This window comes from Rhinolophus ferrumequinum, chromosome 4, assembly GCF_004115265.2.
Source record: "Rhinolophus ferrumequinum isolate MPI-CBG mRhiFer1 chromosome 4, mRhiFer1_v1.p, whole genome shotgun sequence".
Taxonomy (NCBI): domain Eukaryota; kingdom Metazoa; phylum Chordata; class Mammalia; order Chiroptera; family Rhinolophidae; genus Rhinolophus; species Rhinolophus ferrumequinum.
Window position 1 is genome coordinate 57,122,596 of NC_046287.1, and position 26,515 is coordinate 57,149,110.

Consider the following 26,515-nt stretch of genomic DNA (forward strand, 5'->3'; position numbering starts at 1 on the left):
CTGGCCAGAGATTTAATCTTCTCAATAGTTCCTTTTCCTGTATTCAGACTACGCTGAACACGACTGGAAAGCCATTCCACCAAACAGAGGTAGATACCGAATGTAATACAATTCAGCTTGAGTCGCCTGCTGATGCGTGCGTACGGCAGAAGAACATATTGCTCCCCCAAATTATCTGCTCTCCAGTACAAGTACTGCTACGTGCCTTATTAAAGATGCATGCTACTAAAAGGTAATTCTATTGAGTTGGTGCAAAAGTAATTGTGCTTTTAGCATTTATTTTTAACCTTTTAAACCGCAATTACTTTTGCACCAGCCTAATATTATCTTAAAAGTCTATTTTTCTTGGTCTAATTATTTTCCTCCTTGATATTAAATACTGCGTCCCTTGTTGTTGTTCTTTGAGCTTTAATGTCATTTAAATGGGATCACGTATAGCAGGTTTCTCATGGGATAGCTTCCTTCCCTTTCATCTTTTTCAGATACCAGCAGACAAAAGATACTATTTCAATGCAAAAACTAAAACTCAGAAGCTACAAAAGAAACTTCTTGTGGCCTGTAGGCAGTTTGTTAGGGTGCCATTTTTACAAAAAATAAAGTTGACCTTTCTGCACCCTAATTAATCGGCTAGGCAGAATCTGGACGTCTGAATATTTGTATTAAATCTGAAATGTGTTTTGGAACCATTCCTCTCAGTAAAAGAGAAGCAAGCCAGATTTTTGACTCATTGTACAATTACAAGGTAAAGAGAAGGCTCCTGATGGAAAGATTGGACAGATTCCACGTATGCAATCTAACAGCACAGGAAAATGCACGGGCAAACCAAGATACAGCTAAATGGAGTCCATGCTAGCAAGGCAGTTGCTGTCATTTTCAAATTGCAACAGGCAGCAAACACTCCATTCAGACTCCAAAAAACATATCGTGTCCATACATTTTTTCCTTTATCGGTCTGGCTTTTTCACCAGCTGTTCCAAACCCCTGCCCTGTTTCCTAGTTTTCACATTTTGAAGCTAAGTGAACACTGATATCTGTCTGATATAAATATACCAGAATATCCCTCACTAACCCTTCCCTCAGTTACACAGATTCAAAATAAGTGAACAAAGACAAAAATAAAATAAAACACAGAGATAAAAATATAATGAAGGCATTCACTGTGTGAAAATTCACAAAAAGAGGTTGGGTAGAAGCTTATTTTGCTCCCCAAATCCCACCTTATCTTCCGGGCTGTTGATGATGAGCTCGGCTTGCTCTTCATCAAGCAAATAAAAGCACTCAGAGTTTTCCCCCTAAAGATGTATTCGTTGTGTCACTTACTACCCTGCCACCCACGTTGGAGTGGAGGGGGCAGATCTTGCTGCACACTGGGATTACCTGGGAGTTCTGCTGTAACCAACACTGCCTTTCATCTTGGCTACCACCAAACCTACGTGCCACCTCTCTTGTTAGTTTTTGACCAGCTCTTGATGCTATTTCATCTCTCTCCTTCTCAAAACTGTGTCCCCTTGGTTCTCCCCTTAACTCTGAATCACCAATACCTACTCCCCTGTGTTGCTCTCACTGGTATGAAAACATAGATTACTGTCTTCTTTATGCATTGCCCCATTTACTACCTCAATCCTCTCTTTCATAGCCACATTTCTGAAAGCGTGGTGTATGCATACAGCTTTCAGTTAACTCTTCAACCCATTGGAATTTGGTGTCACTCCCATCTTTCCACTGAAATTTCTCTTGTCAAGGTCTCCATGTTGCTTCATCTCAGAGCATTAGGCACAATTAACACTTCAAGCTACTATGACACCAAAAACTCCACCTACCAGCCTAATTTTTCCTTCCGTGTACCTTTGCCAGACCCAGAACTGATATTCAACTGGTTTGTACCAGTTTGGGTATACCAGTTGTTAAAATATTGAAATACTTCATACCATTTGTAAATATCTATTATCACGAGCCACTCTTGCCCCAGCCCTCCTGCTGTCTTGGCCCCTCCTTTGGAGCCTGATAAACATCTGCTTCATCTAGCACAGCAGGGTCTCCAGGCCCCTGTTTTAGTTGCCACTCGCATCTGTTTTGATCGGCCCGTGTCTCTGCCTAACCCTTGTGACTGCTCTGCTGCCTGATCTCCAAATGTCTTCTGGGCCCAATGCTTTGTCCTGAACATCTGCTCTTTCCCACCAACATTCTCCCCCTGGGGGATCTCACCTATATCTGTTGATTTAAATACCTTTAACATGATGGTGATTCCTAAACTCTTATGTTCAGCCCCATCCTCTCCTCAGAGTTCAACTGCTTCCCCAACATTTCCCTTCGGATGAACGCAGCAACATCTCAGACTTTACATACCCCAACTGAGCTCTTAATTCACCGCCTCTGCCCACTGCCACAGGCCCCAGCCTATTTGAAGGTTGTCTTTGCCACAGTCCAGTTGCTCAAGATCGTCCTTCACCTGTACTAAACTCATTCATTTCCTTTCCATCTTCTGTCAGTTCTACTCCCCAATATATCTCATTTCCATTTTCATATCAGTTCTCTCCTGAACCACTGAATAGCCTCCAAACTGTGTTCTCTGCTTCCGTTTCTTGCCCATATCCTGTCTGTTTTCCTTACACCTGTCAGTTATGTACTTATGTTAACATGTATTAGAAAACATGTAATTATAACATGAAATCTTGTCTTCAGGGATATTTACTTATGAAAAAAAAAATCACAAAGGCAGTATATAAACTACTGAAGCTTCCTGAAAACACTGTTAGGCCAAGCAATTTCCCATTGAAGTCAGAAAACTCTCGATACTTATGGATGTGTCTAATCCAATCTGTAGAAATTCTGAAGTCTTTCAGAAAGGCAGTGCTATACATTGATGAGTGGTTTGAATGAACAGGATGTTCAGCAGTGAGGAAGTGCAGAACCCAGGCCCTTAGAACCACTAGTTAGCATCTGTTTTCTCTTAATAAATGGCCACCTCCACATCTGTCACCCTTCACACACTGGCTAGCAGCTAATGTGCCTCTCTTGTCTCACACTCAGAAGTTGCAAGGAAAGAAAAATTTAGGTTGAGGAGCAGACAAGATGACTGTATAGGAGCCCGATGGAAGGGAGATTTGGGGACTCCAGACCAAGTATTGGAGGTAGTTCCTGAAAGCCCAGATCGCGTTGCAATTTTCACTGCTCCCCAGAGGCCAGAAGATAAAGGTTACACCCTGTGCTCTCTCCTTCCCAGCATAAGGGAAGATGGATCCCAATTTGCAGAGGCTGCCTTCTCTTCTATAGGCTTTTCTCAATCTATCACCACTGGCACGAGAAAAGAGTGACAATACCGGAGATATGACAGTTGGTATCTTCCAGTAGTGACTATACAGGTGGTGTAATGACCACCGAGAGTCGGGAGAGGGCCTCAGGTAAGATGAAACATGGAAGTAGAAGGGTTAAGTGAGACTGCCTCTTGCAGATGGATGGGAAGTACAAGACGCTGTTGTCGTCATTTTCCTACCATGACTATCCATACAGGACTGGTATAATTCAGGTTGGCTCAATTTGGAGACTTAAGGGTTCCTTTTCTGTACATTTGGAAAAATATTTCTAAGGGGAAACAGGGTTGATCTATATTGACATTTTAGAGATATGAACTAAATTAGAGAATGATGTCAGTTATAATTATGGCTAATGCTCCTTTGAAACTGCAAATGAGTGTCCTGTCCCTGACTAAAAGACTAACATCCAAGAATGTCTGAAAGCAATGAATCGCCTGAGAAAAGATACAGAATTGTTATTGTGACCTTCGTTGTGTGCCCAGTGGGTACCAAATAGTGGGAAGAATAGAAGGGACACTTCTCAAGTACTTTGGGCAGGATACCTGTAGGGAAATTCAATTAAGCAGATATAAACTGTTATTAGTTTGAAAAATAAGACTCACTTAATACTTTGCCAAGTCAAGGGAGTGGTTTGAGCAGGGAATCATAATTTTTTCAGCATTTAGAATTGAACAACGTCTAGATTCTTGCTAAATTGTTCTTCAGAGAAACAGTGAGAAATTATATATTCATCTAACAATAAAACTCACATTTGTAGTAAGTTTCAAGGAAAATCATGGTTTGTTTTTACAAATAGGTATCTATAGTAAAGGAAAACCCCAAATTTTCACTGGCATTTTAGTTGCTTAACTTTCATATATAAACTTCATTGTATTTTACTTGCTTGACTTCGACACATATGTACAAAAATTGATATTTTGTTTATTTTACATTTTTCCTACATTCTATATAATTGATTAATGTTTGTTCATCTTTTTCTCTCTCATTGCATATATATTTGAAATATCAAAAGTAGATCTCATCTCATAAAATTACTAATATCTTTCTGATTAATGCTGTATGATGATGATACCACATGCTTATATAACACTATGTTTACATCACAATTTTGAGTGTTACAGTTATATTACCTCATCTATTATAAATCTCATAACAACTCCATAAAGTCAGAATTATTATTATCCTCACACTACAGAAAAGAAAGTTGAAGCATAGAGAGATTATAGATCTAACAATCTTTTATTTCAATTCTATTCAACGATGCCTTCATTAACAATACTTCTTCAAAACAAAGTTGACTGAGTTAAAAAAAAAAAGTATGTCATGCAAAAAAGCTGTCAGAAGTTCTGGCTCCAGGTATGATGCAGTAAGAACATGCTACACTTTCTCTTGCTGAGTGCAACTATAAAACCTGGACAAAATGCATGGCTCAGATATTTGAAGACCCTACAAAGGACATATACTGACAGGCGGATCAGGGAAGAACACTAGAATTCAAAGTAGCACTGAGCTGGTAGTGAGTTTAACCATTGTATTTTCCCTCCAATATCCCCCAGCCTGAATCTGAGGTAGCTGGAAATGCGGAAGTGAGAGCTGTGATGCAGCTGGGGAGAGATGGGAGAAGCACTCTCGTTCTGAGTCGAGAATCTACTACATTTCATAGAGGGTGGGGGAAACCATCCCTTTATTTTCTATTCTCTACAACCTCTCAGGTCCCAGTCACCAGATAATTCTGTGTCAGTGGTAGCAGCCGTGATACCAGTGGTAATGGCAACCTGCTGGAGCCAAAATGTAAAACCGACAACTTATAAAAACTTTAGAAGAAAACAAGTGGAAATCTCATGACCTAGGATTAGGTGAGGAGTTTTTAGACATGATATTCCCTAAGTATGATCTACAAAAGAAAAAAAAAGATAAATTGTAGTTCATCAAAAGAGAAAAACTTTTGTTTTGTGAAAGACACTGTTAAAATGAAAAGACAAACCTGCAGACTGACAAAATATTTATAAGTCACATATCAGACAAAGGACTTGTATCCAGAATATGTAAAAAAAAAACACTCAAAACTCAACAAAAAGAAAAAACTCAATTGGCAAAGAAAAAATAGGCAAAGGACTTGAAAATTACTTCACTACAGAGGTGATAAATATAGCCATTACGGAGGAGCAAACTAAAACCATGAGGAGATATCACTATATATGGATTAGAATGGCCAAAAAACAAAACAAAACAAAAAAACAAACAGTGAAAACATCAAATGCCATCAATGATGAGGAGAAACAGGATCTCATACATTGCTGGTGAGAGAGCAAAATGGTGGAGCCATTCTGGAAAAACAGCCAGGCAGTATTTTTATGAAGTTAGACACACACTTACCATATGACCCAGTTATCTCCCTCTTGAGTATTTTCCCTAGAGAAATGAAAACTTATGTTCACACAAAACCTGTACAAGAATGTTTACAGCAACTCTATTCATAATCACTAAAACTTGGAAACAACCCAAATGTCTTTCAAAGAATAAATGAATAAAAAAACAAAGTGTGGAACATCTATCTATACAATGGAATACTCAGCAATAAAAAGGAACAAATCGTTGATACATGCAATAACTAATAACTTGGTTGAATCTCAAAATTATTGAGATTTGCTGGATGAAAGAAGCAAGTCTCAAAAGGTTACATACTTTATGATTTCATTTTTTATGACCTTCGTGAAGAGACAAAACTATTGTAGTGTAGAACAGATGAATAGTTTCCAGGGATTATTCATCTGTGGGGGGAAGGTATAATTATAAAAGCATGGCATAAGTGACTTTTGGGGGCGTAATGTAACTATTACATTTCCTGATAATGGTGATGATTGCACAAATTTATGTTACATATGTGTGTGTATTATATACATACATGTGTATATGTGTGTGTGTTAAAATTCATACAACTACACACACACACAGACACAAATCAATTTTACTTTATAATAGTTTTTTTCTTTTTTAAGTGTTGTCTACTCTGCCAGCTTTGCCCAACTAAAATACTACTAGTATTCCTTCCCTTTCCTTGAATCGGAGTTATTAAGCACATTGTACAAAAGTCCACTATAAGTTTGGAGATGTTTCTGGAATTCAGGGAATGGTGTCAGCTCCTTATCTAAATACTTTTGAGGACACTGCCATCTCAGTCCTCCATGGCTTTGGGGAGCAAGGCAAAACCCCAGCTGGTTTCTGTAAGCCAAGTGAGGTTAACTGAGGGGTGAGAGCCAGTAGCTTGCCCTTTTGAACACTCTGCAAAGCGGAGTCGCTCAGCCTGAAGGAATGCAGCACGTACTGCTGGCAAAAACCACAGGAGAGTTTGACTATCCTTCCACCATCTCTTGGGCTGGTTAGCTGTATTGGAGCAGAATGCGGCCCATGAAAATTCTGTATGCCACCTACCCTGCAATCCCCATTTTAGCAGCAACCGTGAAAAACCGAATGACCGAGGTGTAAGTCATGGGCAGTTTCCCCCACCCAGATAGCACCCAGCTGTGGCTGAGTTTGCATCATGCCAGGAACCAGACCAGGGAATGGCACCACAGCAGGGGCCAACAAAGGAGTGACCACACCCAGCCATCTGGCTGCAGGAGACTGCCTTAACCCTTCTGGGAAGATGGTCCCCCTACCCTCCAGCTCTGTTGCTGCTCTGCAGAGGGTGCAACGCAAAGGGAAAACATGGGGAGATCATAAGGAGGATGAGGAAAGCAGAGCTTGCTAAGTTCGGCAACTTGCTATTTCCAACAGCCATGGTCGCTGCCGCTCCTAAACAAAAACTAGCCTGAGCCGAGATGGGTGAGCGGTTTCCACTTTTGGAAAGTCTAAGATTTAAACCAGTATCAGATGGAAATGAGATACTTTATTTGGTGAGATCAAATGGATCCCTCCTCCTTTGACCCTAATACCTGGGCAGGAGGATTATGAGAGCAAGTTTATTGTCGGTTATTCAAAAAAATTAAAAATTTTCTATGTTGGTAGAGTTGAGACCTTCAAACACTGCTGAATTGAGACCTTCAAACACTCACAACAGAAAGAAAAAAGGTTAGGGAATAGATTATGGAGATAACAAAAGGAGAGAGACAGGCAAGAACAACAATTCATAGACAATTCAAGGTTTTTCTTTCTCTTGGACCAATTTCTTCTTTTTTCCAGCCTGCCACATCCCCCTTCAGCTCTCTGTGGCCAGCCTCCTGTCTAGGGCACTCACCCGGAGTCAGCTTCTGTCTCCTGTAACCATGGGAAGTTCTGGTTTTGCTCTGTGCCCAGCGCTGCATCCTAAGAAACTGCACTGAGAATCTATGGGTTAGCAAGTCTGCATGGTAGGCCGCCCTCCGATCTGTGCTTGAAATGAGTGCTTTTACCAAGGGCAGCCCGAAAGGTCACCGACCCTTCATCGTTGTGGTAGGGTGTTTGGGAGGCCCTAACTTCCTAAAACACCAGGTTTTGTTGCGATGGTGTTTGTTTCCTTCCTTGTTTGTGAATGTCAGCTGAAGGAAATGAATACATTTTGAAGTTTCGGGATTTAAGGAGTATGTGGTTTTAGGTGACTAGAAACAAAAAAAAGCACTTTCAGATTTAATTGATTTTCAAGAAGCAGCTTTAGGAATGTCTATATAGAGAATTTACTATCAATCCCTCTCATTTGTCAGTATATTGGTATCTATGGATTCACTTATAGGATTATTGATATATGTATATATATATATATTCACAGAGATCTGTAGATCTGATACAGAGCTCAACATTAACATATTAATATACTTCAATCAATCTTGTTAGTGTGAAATATGCTTTCATGAGGAAGCCCAATAGATAATTGTTTCACTATTATGCCTACTTTTTATTGATAGGGTGGAATTTTTCTTTTTGATCCGCTCAATTATAAAGTTAACTAAAGGAGAAAAGAGAGAAGTGAAAGATAACACATGGAAGCAAACAGTCACGCCAGGGCATGGGGTCTAAGAATGGCAGGCGGCTCAGAAGGTGCCTGTCCCTGGTTATCGAGACACGTACCTTGGCAAAGTAACAACAACCCCTTGTTAAAGGCTCCTGGCTTCTACCTTCTCTGACTGGCCCTTTCTTTGGCCCTTTTCAATCAGCCACAAAATACAGTAGGGCACATTCATTAGCCCAGGTTTGCTTCATAGCCTGGCATACTTTGCAGGCATCAGACAGGTGCCAGCTTCCATCAGTGGCATCTGATCATGCCTCATTTATCCTCACTCCTTCCCATTTTCCTATAACAGCAAAGGATTTCTTAAAAAAAAAAAAGTGAAATCATACTTGTCAGTTCTTATATTATAAATAAAGATACACACACACACACACACACACACACTCACACACACAAAACCACACCAACCACACTTACAAAACAAACAAGCGAAAGAGATAAAGTAATCTGTTGGTCAAGATCCCTATAGTTAGAGAATATTTTGGGAAATAAAAAAAGGACATGGTTAATCATTTATCATTGGTGATGAGACAAAATGGACAAAATGACTCAATCAACAAGTATGTTAGATTGCAAATACTGTGCTTGAATGAGAAATAGATACGTATTGTTATTTTTCTTGTTTGCTGGTGAATTTGTTAAATTACTCAATTAAAAACATCACTTCCCAGACATTACACACACGACTAACCCAGCTTAGAATGTTCCCCTTCTTCTTACACCATATTTTAATCTCCATCTCCTTCAAGATCATGTCCCATCCTCCCCCTTAACTTGCTGACAACTCTCCTTCCCCATTGTGGGTAAGAACCAACACATCCAATTATACTTGCTCGCTAAAATAAATGCCTTACTTGCTCTCCAAGTGTCTTCCCAAAGGACCTGTAAACTCCTTGGGGACAGTCTCCACTTCTGACACCTCATTTCCTTCACTGAACCTCAGATGTCCAGGGCACAAATACACTCAATCAACCGTTGAAATATTCAAGCTTGTGGCTACCCAATGTATCTCTCCGAGTAGGCAACTGAAACAAAAATAAAAATGCTAACTACTATAGACTTAGAGGGACCCTCGAATGGTAGAATTGGAAGGGTATCTGTTAGTTGACTGAATCTTACAGACCTGCAGTGCTCCTCTCACTATGTCGGGAGCTGGGAGAGAAAGATGATGAAAATGTGGTTTGTAAGCTCAGGATGGGTGGTCATCGAGTCCACTCCCAATTTTGCAGATGAGGAAACCGAGGCTTAGAAAAGTAAAGTGACATCCCCAAGTCATGCAGTTAAGAGCAGCAGTAAACCACTGTTTCTCCAGCTTCATCCCTCTCACATCATCTGCGTAATTTTTGTTGCATATGAATAACATCTGTTCAATTCCTAATATCTTTTACTTAAATAATTTGAAAAGGAATCTTTAGAATTATTATCAATAAATGGCAAGCCAGTATCATCTTCTATAAGTAGAAGGTACCTACTAATATTTTTTAAAGTACATAACTTTTAAATTAAAATAATAAAAGTTGTGTTACTACCTAAAGTCCACATTTTGGAGAAACATTGCATTGAAATCTATATTCATTAATCAGATAGATTAGTCTGTATTTCATATAGACATTACATGTTATGATCCACATTTGAAAAACATTTTTTAAAGAAGTCATATTTATTTGAGTCTATTTTGCTCCAAATACAAAAGAAAAGAAAATTCAGAACCATTCAAAACCAGTCAAGAAAAATGTCTATTAGTCATGAAAAAGTGAAAGGTGCTAAAAGGTATTCAGCAAAAAACAAAAGAAAGAAAATAATTAGAAGGCATGTGTGAGTAAGACTTGAAGAATTCAGAATTAGTTTAAAAGGCAGAGAAAAACAGCACTGATTCTTATCTGGAAGTTTATTTAAACTTTGCTAAGATCAGAGTTGACAATTCTGTCGCCCCGATTTTCCTATTTCTGTGTAGGTAAAACAGTGTAGTCTGAATACAGGAAAAAATCAAGTCTTTATTAACCTGAGTATTTTCTAAATGGGGCATTCTAGTTAGCTGATTTTAATTGGAGTTTACGTGAATTAACAACAAAATATTTTAATTTTAACTGTCATGGTTAAAAAACTACTTTAAAAGTATGAAGGCATAATTTTCTGTCAGAGTTAGTACAGAATATGAAATGCAATGTCGCATGTAGTGCAGGGGATCCTGCCGACTTCGCCGGGTGTCGGGCGGGGCGTCCGGCGGGGTCTCTGGTCCCGCTCCCCACATAAGAACGCAGGACATGGTGAGGCCAAAAAGGAACACCCACGGAGCCATAGGTAGGGGAGTCACACCACTATATTCTCGCTGGCAGCTGGGTTGGAGACACAGGAAACAGGAGCCACACAATTCTCAACCCTCACTGCTCCACTTTGCAGGCTCAGCCACCATCTTCTTGCCAGCCCCCCCTTTCTTCTCTCTGCTAGCCCAGCCACGGCAGTTATATTCATGGCTAATGGCTCACTGGTTACAGCTGACGGCCAACTAGCCACAGCTGATGGCCATTTGATCAGTCGATGGCCATTTACTACCTGAGCCAGCACCTTTCTATGTGAGGCCGAGAGCCTGGAAACTGCTTTTTGGGGCTCTGTCCCCACATCGCATTTCTTTGATTATCTGTGATATTGTGGTGGCTCCAGCTAAACCTTGATTTTAAATGGTTTTAGTGTCCTGAGCACCTGTCATGAGCTGGCTCTCTGCTTTCCTTATGCAATCCCGTTTGACTCTTCCCACATCACAGCGAGAGAGGTATTATCTCATCTTGCAGATGAATGAATTGAGCTATCGAGAAATGAAACAAGTTGCCTGGAGACAAATAGTGAGTGCAATAAGGACTCTCAGCCAGGTCCATCTGAGTTCCAAGTTCATCTTTGAATTCCAAGCGTTGCAGAACTGCAGTGCACAGAATCCTGGCCTGGGGGCATGTCAGCAGGACAGTCCTTAGTTTTAAAACACATGAGGTGGGGGTTTTTTCTTTCCTTTTTTTTTTTTTTTAAACACTTTATAATCTGGAAATTTCCCTTAAGCCTTAAATACAATACAAAAGTAAATTCAAGTTAATTGAGAACTCCAGGTAACTGAAATTTAGTTAATTAAGCTTTAATAGCATGCAATTCCTAATAATTAAAGATACTTTTGGTGTACTCCTAGATAAAGCAATGTTGTACGCGGGCATGCTTAACCTGCCTCATTTGAAGTTAAGGTAGAAACATTCTAATAAACTTGAAAGAATCTAAATGCTGCCCAGTAAATCCGTCTCCTGAATGTTATGTCATCTCTAGCCAAGAATGTTCAAATTAAACCGTTTAGAGCTCTGCTTAAAATGTCGGGGATAAAATTCCTCCCACCCACCATTATATTTCCTCATTATTCCTACCTTTTAACTAATTCTAAGAATTGAGAAAAAGAATCTACTAGAATCAATACCTTGTGACTTTAACTAGAATTGTCCTATTATTAAAACAGTGAACATCTACTATTATTGCCATCTGATAGATACCAGGTGGAATTCCATTAAAAGCATTATAAAAGTTTGTTATTTAAGGCTTATTAGGAAATTAGATTATGCCATCCATCTCACTTATGAGAAAAATTTTACTTTAATGAAATTTTACTTCTCACAAACTCTAATACCTCTGACTGTACATAATCCATTGTTTCTCCCTCTTTCTTAAATTAAAAAGCAGCTTCTTTTCCTTTCACAAACATATTACTATCTTAAGGAAGAGAGGGGCAGTAAGGAAACTTCCTCCCAAGTTCACGGGCAACCAGTTGATGCTTTCTTACAGCATAATTTCACACCGTCCATCAAACACTGCAGGGCCTGACTCGGCCTTGTCTCCAAGCTTCCCTTCTACACCAGAGTCAGTGGAGAGACTGGTGTACAACCACCTGCCCTCATATCCTGGTGTTAACTCCAACTAGTTGTGAGCCTCAGCCATGTTTTTCACCTCTCGTGCTTGATTTCTTTTTTCTGCAAGTAGAAACAGTAATAGGTCCTACCTGGTGGGGTTCTTGTGAAGATTAAATGAAATAACGCCCATAACATGATGGTATATAATAAGTGCTCAATAAATGTTAGCTGTGATTAACCTGGACAGTTACTCCTGGCAGGAAGCTTTTCCTACCCATTCCAACCAGACTAGGTGCCTCCATTATCCTTCAGTTCTATAGCATTTTGACCACCCATGTCACACCATCAGACTGTTCATTACTTATTCAATGTCTGTCTTCTCAAGAACACGTTTTTTGCTTCTTATTCCCTAGTGTCTAACACTGAGCTTGAAAATGAATATTTGTTTTATGAGTAAAAGCAAATTGCTAAAGCTATAAGGCTGAGGAGTTCTTTGAGTAGATATTCAATTATTATTCTTAAAAACTGGTGAATTTGCAGGAGTTGAGAGAAATGGGTATTACGTTACCAGGAGTTGAGAGAAATGGGTATTATTTCTCTCATAAGTTGAGAGAAATGGGTATTATGCTACATCTTTGTTTGTGATACAATTCAAAGGAAAACATAATAATAACAATAACAATAGTGCTACCGAAGGTTTCCATACCCTCTTATGTTCATACTTACTATTCCACCTCAGAGGCTTACAGAATATGAGAGATGGAAGAAAGTCCACAGTCACCTCAGCCAAAGCTTCATTTGAGAGATAAGGAAACTGAAAGCTGTCATTGTACCAAGAGTCACTGCATTCTCCAAATGCTTCCCACAAAAAAAGGTGTCAGAAATTCCCTTGGAATCTCTGATCACGTGATCAATGAGCTCAAGAGTATGAATCATAACTTTCTTAAACATTACTCAAATAGCTTGTGAAAGAATAGAAAACCCCACAAAAATGGGCAGATAGAACTAAAATGTGGAACTGCAATTTGGTGGTCGAGATGTAGTGATCCCTAGGGTGTCATGAGCCAGCAGCAAGAGGTGACTTCAAGTCTCAGGATGAGAGCTGCTGTCTTCTGAACTGCAGTGACCCAGAGCCGGGTGAAGCAGGCAGGAGCCGTTCCGGAAGGACCCACCGCGATTACCTCGGCATGACTCATGCCCCCCCATCCCAGCCAACTGGGTGACTGCTGGGCTTATCAAACGCAGCCCTCTGTCTTCTGGCCAGCTTAGAAAAACCTTCCTGGCCTCTGCCTGCGCATTGTCTTTTCTGCTGACTGCACGTCTCCTTTTAGCTCTCCAACATGGAATACCTGGAATCTGAAGGAAAGCCCCTCCATCAGTGAGGCATATGGGAAATGCTTTCTGGTAATCACGTGGAAGAGAATGATCTTCCGCGTGCCCAAAGGTTCAGTTAAGTTAATCCCTTTATGGCCCAGGCCCACGTGCTGCGACTGGGGGACTGACTGCCCTGTCCCCTGACTTTGGCTCCTCTGCAGCCTGCATATAGGGGATACCTGCCAGAGCCCCCAGAACACCTGAGGAGAGTGGGTGGCCCCCACGGGATACTTAGTAATAGCAGGTTTGATGTGGGGAAAACTAAGGTCAGGGACTTTTTAAAAATAAAGTCAGACTTAGATAGTCTTTAATGATCACTTTAATCTTCCCTCTTGATAGCAAGTGGGGGTGGGACAAAGAGCTGCCATGGAAGATGGGCAAATACCTTGGTGCAGTGACATCAGACCATCTGGAGTTGGGTTCCCTGTGACTATAAGAACAATTGTGGTGCTTACTCCAGGGCATTTCTGCTTCCTCTCAAGGGGTGGTCGAGACAGGTGAACATTCCAGGAAGCCCTTCCCACCATCCCCTGCCACTGTCCTTGGATTCCCCTCCCCCAAGCCCTTGCTATGCTTCATAATTCTATAGAAATGTCTAAGTTTCCATCACACCCGGCCCACATTTCTGATGGAGGATATTCACACACTCTGAATTAATGTCAAGCTGACATAGGGCAAGTTGTTTTAAACTGTCTAAACTTGACAGAAGAATAGCCACCCAGCATCATAATCATTTACTTTCAGTGGCTTGAATGCACATGTCATTAAATCTTTACAACAGTTCTAGTGAATGCCATTCATTTTCATCTGTAGTTTCAAAGAGTTACACAGGGGAGCTTTTCAATTCAGTATGAATGATAAATTTTATACATGTTGTGGGATCTACTGCCCTGTAAAAACTGAGTGAAGCAGTTTCCACAAGGGCTTAGCTTGCTCGAAATTACTTAAGAACAAAGCTTCGTTCTTCCCCCAGGGCACAAGCTCCCTTCAAGACATTTCCCTTCTGTTAGAAGACACTGAAGACTCTCTAACAAGTGTCAGGGGGAGAGGAGAGTATTGGCTTGAGCCTGGAAAAGGGTAGGAAGTGAATCCTGGGGGCTGCTCAGAGGCAGTGCCTTGGGGGAAGTTTTAAGTAGGAGAATGGCAGAGATTAAGGGAAGCGTGGGTGTGTTAATGAAACGACTGGCAAACAGTTAGGCAGGATTCTACAGGTTTTGATGTTCATGCCTCCCACTTTCTAACCTTATTTTAGGACCCTGAGGCACAAGACTTCACTCTTTCAACTACAGGGAGCTCTCTTGCTTTCCTGAAGATTTCTAAGCTTCAAGAGTTTTCTTTTTTTTCAGGGTCCCATCAGTTCTGAACTGCAGCTGAAGGTGAATTTATAGAAAATTCAGATATTAGGTAAATATAAGACAGAATTTATGCTTAAACAAAGACAATAACTTTGTCTTTATATTTGGATATGGGGGAGAGTAAGGAAAAGTCATCTCTATTCAGACACAGAGCAGAGAGAGAAGACCCTCCCCTTCTCCACTCCTAACTTGTATGCTTCTTAGGTGCTGCTCTTCCAGAAGCGCATAGGCAGTCCAGACTCCAGGTTCTGGGGCACAAAATCAGTGGAGTTCTCTGATCTGAAAGCACACAGCCTAGGATGGGAGGCAGTTTGGCAAAGGTGAGGGCGGGTGGAGAACTGGCAATCACAGCAGAATTGTTCCCAAGCATCTGCATCCTCTGTGCCAGGCACGGTTCCAAGTATTATATTTGCCTAGTAGGACTCACTACCCTCTATTTTACATATGAGGAAACTGAGCTCCAGAGACATCAAGTAACTTATCCAAGGCTGCCCAGCTAGGAGAGGGCGAGCAGAGCCAGGACTCACAGCGGGAGCCTGGCTCCAAGCTCTGTGCTCTTCAACTTGGTGCTATGCTGTCCATGTGCTGAAGGGACAAGTGACCTCAGGTATTCATGAACGCTCTCATATCCTGGAAATTTCTTGACCCTTGGCCCAACCTTAGTGGACAGGGAGCCCTGAGACTATCTGAGACTGTATTTCTGGCTAGCCCAGTAGGATGGGAATTTGGAGCTAGATTTTAATGTGCTTCTATTACAAATAATAAAATGGTTCTTTCTCTGGACACGTTAATGGCTTTTGAAACCTGCCATAGTTATAGGTCATGAATAACTTATTTTGTTCTTTTCCTGGCTCTTAACAGAATAAGAACCCATTTTTTCATAAGGTAATGACTGTGCCACCTGCAGTACAAGCCAGGCAAGCCTGCAACTGGAGGAAAATTAACGTGATAAATTCTTCTGCCGGTCTTCATGGCTAAGAGGCCTAAGAGGTCTTAACAATCATTTTGCCTGGGCAGGAAAGAGGCAGAAAAGCCATCTATACGTTACTGTTGTAAACTGACATATTGTTAGAGTGTCACAAATTTCTAAACCTCATTTTTGTTCAGAGGTCATAATCTGCTTGCACCCAACCTGGGTCAGCTGCTTGGATTTGCTGTCCAAACAGTAGAATCCTTCTTGTGCTATAAGATTACAGTCCTTGCACAAGGAGCCTCATTGAAAGAAACATCCCAAGCCAAGTCTCCTCTCCCTCCTCCCCGCGCACTCTGACCAGGAAATGGCTTCAGAGTCGCTGACTGTGATAAAATGTACAGGCTCCATTCCTGTGTTCCTGCCATCTCTTAGCATCGCCTTGCAGAGTGGCCTTATTCAGGTGCCATCACGGCCTGCCACCTGGGAAAGGAGAAATCTTCTAGGTCTAGTGGGATGTTACCACTTTATAACACTCAGACATGGCATTCTAGGGCCAGATTTTCTGATCCTGATTTCAAATTCTCCAGGATTGCATTAAAGAATGCACATCTTTTATTTTTTTTGCTGAAATATGAGCTTCTTTTCCTGACATTTTATTCTTTCTAATACATGCAGTTTACTTTTTAAAATATATTTTTGATACTTTTCAATAAAAGGTATAGACTTATATGCCAGAAATCTTAATTTTCAGTTTGGAAAACATTCACTCTATGTACATATGATCACATAGTTGTTATGTTCCTGCATAATGAATAATGAAATTCTCACACGAACTCAGGGGAAACCTCAAACTCAAACCCTCTTTACATTCTACCAGTCCATCAAGTTTCCTTCCTTCACAAACATGGCCCGTAAATCTCATTTCCATTAAGACTCTTCCCCTAACTAAATGGAACAGAGGTGGTGACTTTTCTTAAATTATGATTTATAGGTGGTAACTTGCACAACTTTCCTTTTCAGCCAACACCCCACTGTAGTCCTACAATGATTATTACACAAGTAATAATTACACAAGTACAATTGGTAAGCCTTTGTCCTACACAAGTAATAATTACACAAAGACAAGTAGTAAACCTTTGTCCTTATTCTGCTGATGTTTCTTGTATATATTTAAAAATGTTTCTTTACATATATGTTTGTGTGCTGCAGACTTCAAGCTTCCTGCATAGAAAGCAGGAAAAGAATCTTCCATCTAGGCTCTATGAAAGACGTACAGAAACATTTAATAAGTTCTTTTAATAATGCTTAGATGAATTTACAGGTAGTCAAGAGCATAATTCCTGCAATTACTTCTAATTGGATTTATGCAATACTTTTTTTCTTCCCAAAGGGCTTCAGAGGCTACAAACAACAAGACAACTAATAAATGAACAAAAAGCAGCCAGCCATCAGTGGTTGAAAAACAGCATAAAACGGTGGTGGAATGGCAGTTTGCAGAGAACTATGAGAAATCATTCACTTACTAAAACAGATCGAGGATGAGAAAGGAAAGAATTTTACCACAAGCTTTCTAAAATAGCATATAAGGTAGGAATGATTTGTTTAAGTTGAAAAGATTTATAAGTTGTTGAAAGCACGGAGAAAAGCTGGTTCTTTAAGAGAATAGTTATCGCTATGGTGGGGGACATTACTCACAAAGATTATTCACAAAGTACATCTAGAAAACTAGGTCAAACCAGCTCCACCGAAGAGAAATATTACTGTAATTCCTTGGCCACAGGCCCGCCCAAGAACTCCTTCAACATTAGTCTAAGCCACAAGAGAAACACATTTTCATAAATCACCACTATTTATGAATCCAAAGATAGCTTGAAATTTTATTCAACTTTGGATCAACTCCAACAGTGCCAACCACCTCTTGCTTGACAAGTGACTGACCTGGATGGACTCACAGTTCGGTGACTCATGAATGTGGAATGGCAGGACTAAAGGACATAAGGAAAGAATTAGTAAAAGAGAATGTCATTTAGAGCGGCTTTGCCATAGGTGATCTTGAAGGTAAGAAATATTTATGGAGCACCTACTCTATATAATGCATTTTGTAATGGTAAAAAGAAGTGCCTCTATTTAAATCCTAAACATTATACACTGCAACAAACTAAATTTTTCAAAGTTAGAAATATTAAAAGCATCTACTCTGTTGTCTGTCATTAGGATGGAGGTTCATCTGGGGAAATCTCAAATCCTTGCGTAACTGGAGTTTTCTCCCCACTTCGCCTGTCTTAATCCGTCATGAATTTATCAGAACTAAAGTTCTGATAAAGTTCAGAACTAAAGGACTTTGGGGGAAAAAAATTAGAGCTCCCTGTCAATCAGAGAGATTTACATTGTGTACCTCAAGGGTTCTTTGACAAGATTAGGCAGGGGAAGGCAAGGATATTAAATCCTGTAATCTGCAGAATAGCTGTAGAGAAGTCACTTCATAAATGCAGCCACCCTCCTCTTAATGTCTGTGTTTCTTTCATGCTTAAGTGAAAACTCTTCAAAGGCCCCTCTTTGTACTTAGAATAAAATTCACACTCCTTATCTGAGACACTGAGGCCCTGTGTGATCTGCCCCTACCTATGGCCCTGATTTTCCAGTAATTTCTGCTCACTCATGATCCTGCAGGTACATTGGACTCTTCTGTTAACTCCTATCTAGAACCTTCTTTGCCCTGATTTTCCCATGGCTGTCTCCTACAAGTCTTTCAAGTCTCAACTCAGAGTCACCTTCTCTGTGATGCCTTCTCTCATCACACAAACTATTCATTCTTGCACCCCTCACCTTATCACTCCCTTCTGTTTTATTTTCTTCGAGCACTTGTCACAATCTTCTGTTCGATATCCATGTCTTGTTTACTTGTTTATCATTTCCTGCTCCTACTAGAATATGTGAGCAAGGACTTTGCCTACTCCCTGCTGTATCCCCAGTACCTGGAGCAGTGCCTGCCAACAGCTGGTGGTCAAGAAATAGTTACTAAATGAATGGATCCAAAAGTTATTTGTTCAGCAACTTCTTTCATCTACAGTGTGACCATAATCATAGAAAGCAAAAGCATCATCCCAACACATAAAATCAGAAGAAAATTTCATGAGATAGTAAAATCCATGAGCTTTTCTCCTTAGATGAGCCACTCCACCCCTCACACAGAGCCTTTTTACTTTTACTTTTCATAATTAACAAACTTGCCTTACAATTTAGACAAATTTGTTGTCTAGTTTCCTGACTGGGGTGGATCAAAAGAAGTAAATTAGAGGTAGGTACACTAATAGCAGCCAAAAAGGAGAGGCCAGCATAGAAGAAACTAAAAAATTACTAAAAAGCCAAAAGAACTCAGACGGCAGAGTATTTGGGGGCATTAAGTTTAAAAGCAAATAGTCTTACAGATCTAGAGTTATCAGCAAGCAATACTGCTACTATAGTGATAATTTATCAAGAAAATTACGCACGCACACACACACACACACACACACACATACACAAACATACAGGAAAATAGTAAATATTAAGTGCTCCTTAGAAAAGTTTTTTTTACCCAATATGTTATTTTTTATTATTTTAAAGTGCAAGCAAAATTTGTTCTTTTTAAATAATTATTTTCTGTGGAATATGTTAAAGGAATTCCTTCCTTCGTTCCTTCCTTCCTCCCTTCCTCCTTCCTTCCCTTCTCACAATCAGAACTGTGTAGCTAACCAAGTCACTTTAAGCCTTGGGCAGCTAGGAAGCACATGGCTAAATCTGACTTTCAAACATACCAGCTCTGTAGGCCTTTAGGGCATGTTCTTTTGGGTTCTTTTCCTGATTTTGACCTGATCTTTTCTTCATTTTGACCTTAATTCATATTTTCCTAGAACTGAATCTTTATTACTACTGTAGTAACCTTCACCATTACCTTAATTTATTATTTGTGCTATAGTTGTAGGACCCTTGAAATTCTTTAGAGAAAAAGATTGAGTGTATATTAAAAAAAAAAAAAAAACTCTCCTGAGATCTCTCTGCTTATGGCATGGAATACATGGGTGACATTTTAATTGTTAGTTCATCATACAATCAGATTGAGCACTCAAAGAAGAGTAATCAAGCTCCTTGCAGCTAAAATGGGATTTTCAAATGATAAAACATCGTCAGATGATAAAACCCTGGAACATATTAGGTCATAATCTGGACCTGGTTATTGAAAGGTTAATACAAAATCACACATCCCGAAAATTGAAAGTAAAATTCCAAAAAGTTAAAATTGACTAAATATAATCACAGGAAATATGGACAACACAAAGGGCAGCCAAAAAAGAGTCACAGCTGCTGATTATTTTAGAATGAAGGAAAGTGAACTTCCTAAAAATGCAGCCCTGCAATAGCTCAGCAGTGTTAACTACACGGAGCCATCGTTCCACATTTGCCACATTTTGTTTTTCATTGATATGGTTCAGTTCAAGAATTAGTATAACAAGAATTAGTGTAATTAGTTCAAAGAACATGGCTTATCGTCACTATTTTTTTTTTTTTAATTGTTGTTGTTCTGAAATCTTGAATACTAGGTCAGGAGTCCCAGTGAGTTGCTATAAAGTTGAAAAGAGCACATGCAAAATCCAAGATAACAATCTGCTTACTACAAAACCCCACTTTTACTTAAAGACTTATGTTTAGGTAAATCTTGTAGCATTACAGTCTCTAAAAATCTACAGAGAAAAAAATCCTCGAAAGAGGAAATTTACCATATCATAATTAGTAATGGATTCTGGAAGCAAATCTACTTATAAACCATGTAGGCAATAATTTGATTCCAAAATATTGTTTAGCTCATGGAATGTTCTTTTTTAAAATCTCCCCAAAGGCTATAAAAGCTGGCTTCTGTAAAATCTGGGAGGGCTCAGATAGGACATCTATACAAGGCAATCAATTGTCTTATAAATTTTAGTTGATAACTCTCTGGAAGTACTTTTGTGATTTATTGAGTTGGTTGTTCATACTGGCTCCCCTTCTCTCCCATCAATTTTTAGAAATTATCCCTTTCCAAGGTTTACATGATTATAACCAACCATCTTTGGGTTCTTGGCAGACCTGATAATACCATGTGAGTTGTACCCAGCCCACCATAGTAGATTGGGTAGACACCCAGCATACACTGTACCAACAATCCTCTTCCCAGGGGTTTGGGAAGCAGGCCTAAGGAATTCCAGTCTTCATCTGGATTGTCTCTAAAGAAAGGAGATGTAAATTTGGGAATTGTGGATGGCCATAGTTCTCCCTGTGGAGTAGGGAGTGGAGGGAGCATATGTGTAGAAAGAGGAAGAATGATTCAGAGAAGAGTGCAGAGAAGGGCAGAAGGCAGTAGAGAGAAGAGATGAAAAGAGAGAGCTGAATGCTCTGGAGCCCTCATTCCAGTTGGTCCTGAGGCCCATCTGCATCTCTGCCCTTGGGTTCTACAAGACCCTACATTTCACACAGGTGTTCTCCTTCAAATGAATCCCCCTAATTTGGGATTAACTAGCCTTGAGGGTTTCTATTTTACATAACCAAGGATCCTAACTAAATCTACAAGTGATAGAAGAGTTGTGTTCAAGGGTACAAAACTTCAAAGTTAAACCGAGGCAACCTATTGAAACCGATTCAAACTAGCTGGGTAAGGACAAGTCCCTTCATCACCCTAGGTCTTAATTCCTGAGTGGAATTGGTTTTCAATATTCCCTTTGCTGAGTAATTGATTCATGAGGCTGAAAACACAGAAGAAACATTTTTAGCAAATTTATTTCTTTTTAACATGGGAGAAGAACAAAACACAATTCCTTTTTGCATAGTTATAAAAATCTACTATAAAAAACAATTTTGTCTTTGTGTCCAAATCTCCATGCAAAACCTAATACTTGACTAATGCTACCAATATTTTGTTAAAACAAAAAACAAAAAACAAAAAACCTAACTCTCGAGATTAGAACATTGGGCATATATATTGAAATAAAATGTTTAAAAATGCATTTTAGTTCTTATTTATCCTCTGGATACTGGCGAGTCATCTAATTTTATGAATAAAGGAGTTTCCCAACAGCAATGACTTTTAAATATGATGGACTTTTAGATATTTGTCATCAAAAGCTGTAGTTTCAGTTGAGTTTTCACAAATACAGGCCCAAATAAATTGACAAGAATTTAGCATCATAGCTAGAAGGGAGGAAACCACAGTCTAATTTTTTCTCATTACAGATAAGGGATTAAGACCCAGAATGAAGAGACTTGTCCGTACTTAGCTAACCTGAACCAAAGAAAGGGATAGAGCTCTTAAGTCCCAGCTTTGACTCCTGTTGCTCTTCTACAATGGCACAGGGACACACAACTCTCAATTGGTCCATGTGCTCTCGGCCCTCTTCTTCCAATCAAGACGCTGATGTGGATGTATAGTTCCACGAGGGTGGTGCCTGTACAATGATCCACAGGCCTTCTGTGCGTGAATGGGAAAGGGTAAGGAGAGAAAAGAAGTGAGAGAACGTTGTCATGGGAACACCAAGGCAAATCACAAGATGAAAAACAATTTAAACCCATTCTGCTGTCTCGTGCTTTATTTACTCAAGTAATAAATCAAGATATCTGTGTCAAAACCAATGCAGTGTAAAATAGACTGAAGATAAGCTTTTCAATTTAATCAATACTGCCTTCTAAATACCAAAATCTTGTCAAAGGGGCACCACCGCACATTTATCTACATTGCTGTTAAAATGACTATATGGGCATTTGTGGAAGCTCTCCCTTTGTTCTAGCTTCTTTTTCTAAATTTTAAATTGTTCCCCGAGAGGATTAGTATAAAGACAGAATTATCTAGAATACCATTCTATGAGCATAACAGTTTCTAAACCTGTGACAGGCCAGAAAAGTCAAATTGGATTGGGTAAGTAAATGTGTTTACCCCGAATGAGATAAATGACCTCTTCCTGGGGGTTACGTAGACCCGGGGGTCCATCTACAACTCCAGAATAGAATTGCATTCAAATAGAATCTGGTCAGGGAAGGAACTATCATTCATTAGAGGACAGAGACCTTACAATTCTGGCCCAAAAATTCTGTGGTGGGGATGTGTGTTGTGGCTCCAAGGCGGCACCGACTCTTTCATATCACTGAACGTTAATCACCGTTTCAAAGGTTCATTCATTCATTTATTCCACTGATTGTTAAGTGCCTGCTCTGTGCCAGGCACTGTGCTATTTGTATATAACCATGAAACCCGAGATCTCCCTGAGAGAGGAGAGTCCACTGTCTGCAGCTTCCCTGCAGTGAAGTCATTTGACAGAATAATTAACCTTTAGAAACAGGCTGAGTCAGATGAAATTAAATTATTTTGACACTTGTATTTCATTAACCAGTTTCATTCCCTTTCTAGATTCATCCTCATACTTTTCATAGAATGTCAGAACTGGAAAGACCTCAGAGAACAAATGTGAAAGCTTAGCTTTGCTCAATGAGTAGCCGGGGGCCACTTAGCTAGTTAGTTGGCAGAAGCAGAGCTTCATTTTTATCTCCTAAATGACCTTTACCCTACATAAAAACTTTCTATTAAAAATGTAACAGACTTCATAGATTTATACTTGAGATGTCGGTTTTATATTAAGGCAAAACAATCCAAGACACAGAGAGTTAAAACTATTTTCTCTAGTCGGCGAGACAGGGCCTGTTTATAAGAAAACAGACAGGCACTGAATTTCCACTCACTTCCTTAAGGAATAACGTACTCATCCCTGTCTCCCTCCCACACAAGTCTCCCACCAACTCCATGTCTATCTTGCTCACTCTCACCCTGTCTTCTGAACCCTGAACACCCCTAGGAGCTGCTGAGGAAACTTAAAAAGTTGATTGTTTTTCAGGTGACAAAGAGAAAAAGGAAGACCAACACAAGTAAAATTTCAGGGGAATTTAAAGCTAATGGTGGAAATTTTGTGGGGTTTGTATAAATGTCATCTGGTGGGAGATTTTAAAAATTATATTCACTGCTAATTTTCTAACGTCACTGACACACCAAAAGTCACTGTTATTTCAAAATATGCACTATATAAACTACGAAGACCCAGTAAAAAATTGTAAATTACCCAAACTGATCGTAGAGAAAGCTTTTTCTCCTTCCTTTTGAGTTGTGTCTGCTTCCTGTGTCTTCGTATGGGCTTTGTATCTCCAGCCCCGAACCCCTGTCACACATGACAGTTCCTTGTGTTCCCACAGAGAGGCGGCAGCACCGAGGTCCAAGAAATCGTTAGGGCAGGCGCTGGCCCCAGACCACGGAACACTCCTGATTCACACTGATGGACTCATTGCAGGAATGTTACAGCCCTCAGCTGGCATTGCCCGGAGGTGGAATGCCACGCCTTCTAAACCTAGGTCTTCCGTGCTTGTTTACAAAAGGCCAGGACATTAGACCTGACACAGAGGCTCCTTTTCCCATCCTCTCCACCAGAGAAAGTAGGAGCACAGTAGACACCAACAGATCCCAGGAAATGGTGGATTGCCTTCCAAAACCATTTCATCCTCTCAGAAGATGGTGAGAGAAGGCGGAAAGAACTCTGGCCTCAGAGTGGACAACTTGAGCTCTGTCCTAAGCTGCCGTGTCCTAGTCCTGGATCTCAGCAAGTTGCTGACCATCCTCAAGAATCTGTCTTTCGCCTTGAAGTGGGAATGATAATAATACATCCTCACAGAGTTTCTCAGGTTTTAATAAGAGGAAATAGTGTATTGAAAACCCTCTGTAGGTCATAGAGTACTATAGTTGTTTTTACTATCGCCCAGTCATAGCATAAATTAAGAACCAAGTGATTTGATTCGCTGCAATCACTCCTAATGATACTTGGAAGGGTGTAAGTCAACAATTTTCACTCAGAGGCCTATTTGTTTGAACAGTGAAGAGTACATTTAGCCATTTGGAGCACTGTAAAGAAGAGTTTACACTTAAGATCCAGATTTTTCTGCTAGGAAAGTATCAGACGTATGACACACATGTAGTAAAACATTTTGCTTCCATAATAAATATAATTGATCACATTTTATGAATATAATTGATCACATTTCACTTTAATAAATATAATTGATCACATTTTCCTGAGGATATCAAGTGAGATCTCGTCATGGGGAATCAAGGGCCTCACGGTTCATAGCTGACGAAAGACATGTTTAATCAGCCTTCTACCACTTTGCTGTGACTCATAAAGCTAAATTGCAAAACATAGGAGGATTAGGTAATTCTCATATACTAATTGATCAAACCCAGAGGACATCTTCATCTGCTCACGGTTGGTCAGGTGGAAAAGCTATTTCTGTTGATTTTGCTACTTTTTCTAACACCTAAGACCAGGCAAGGGTCACCTGGTAAATAATAGCCATAACACATTTAAAGGATGTGTGGTTCAAAAGGAGCTCACTTCCCAACTCCCCTCCTTTCCATGGCAAAGGGAATCACAGCAAGGTGAAGGAGAAGTTTTTGTAGCCCTGCTTCCTTGTTAGACCCACCCTACACTGACACCTCTAACTCCACTTGCACTCTTGGTCCTGCCTGGTGTCCCACTGATTTTTCTTCTCCTCTTCTCTCCCTTAAGACAGGGCTACTGAGGGCTCCTTTCACTGGCCCAATACTTTATCTCCACAGCAAATCTCCATAGCAACCGTGAGGCAGGTTTTCCAGATGGGAAAACTGAGAGCTCTGGTGGATTGCTCAAGGTTAGGACTTGAACCTGGGGTTTCTAAGTTTTTAGTGAGGAATCTTGCAGTCCTCACTTTAGATAGGGCAAATGTCTGGGGACCTATTAGATTTCTGCAGACAAGGCAGAAATCTACCTACTTGGACCAACTCCCAAAGTGCCTCTCCCCAGAGAAATGGCAACAGCTCTGAGGCTTTGGCTTATACCTGGAAGGTGGGAAAAGAGAATAGGGGAAAATGGAGTTTTCAAGTCATCCACACAGCATTAAAGTACACAAACAACTACTTACTGTGTGACCCCAAAACCAGAGACTGGTCTCTGACGCATGGGTATGTGATTCCTCCGAAATCCCAGTAGGAAATAAGTGCTACAAGAACCAGGATGGAATGTAAACTATTTCTTAAGAAAGCATGCTAGCAAATCTCTTCTTCCAAGAGTTCCCCTCCAAAGAGAACTTGGGCTCATTCTTTCTCCCTGATTCTCAAATGTGGCTATACAGGTTCCTTATTGAAAGGAGAAAGGGCATGGAGGGGTGGGCTATAGAAGCACGTAGGAGAGAGCCAAAGAATCTAGATGAAGCACCATCACTTTCAAGCCCAGGGAAGGCCCTTTTTCCGAAGTTGTGAATTTACCCTATTTCTCGCATGACTTCTCCAAGAGTCCCCTCCAAGTCAACTTTCCACATACTCCAATAAAAGGTCCCCCATCCTCTGTCTCATCCCACCAACCCCAACACACAAACTTTTCCTCACCCTCACGTCCATCACCTAGAGAAGTGCAAAGTATAGCAAGATGTCCGTGCTATTGGGGGAGGGAAAATAAAAGCATCATTCTGTTATTTTGTCCACCTATTTTGGGAGTGGTACACCTGAGCTGGGTGGAGAAGGCAGGCTGGGTTCAGGCATCAGCATGATGAGGAGGCTGAGTCAGAGAATGAGATGCTAATAACAAAGAGTGGGCATGGCTGTGATTGGGAGGTAGAGCCCATTA

The 26,515-nt window shown here is 40.2% G+C and overlaps 1 protein-coding gene across 1 annotated transcript in view; it reads right to left on the reverse strand.

The window, feature by feature from the left end:
* PSD3 (pleckstrin and Sec7 domain containing 3) overlaps window positions 1-26,515 on the reverse strand; it is a 521,794-nt gene that overhangs the window by 398,766 nt on the left and 96,513 nt on the right. The gene's annotated exons all lie outside the window — the stretch shown is intronic.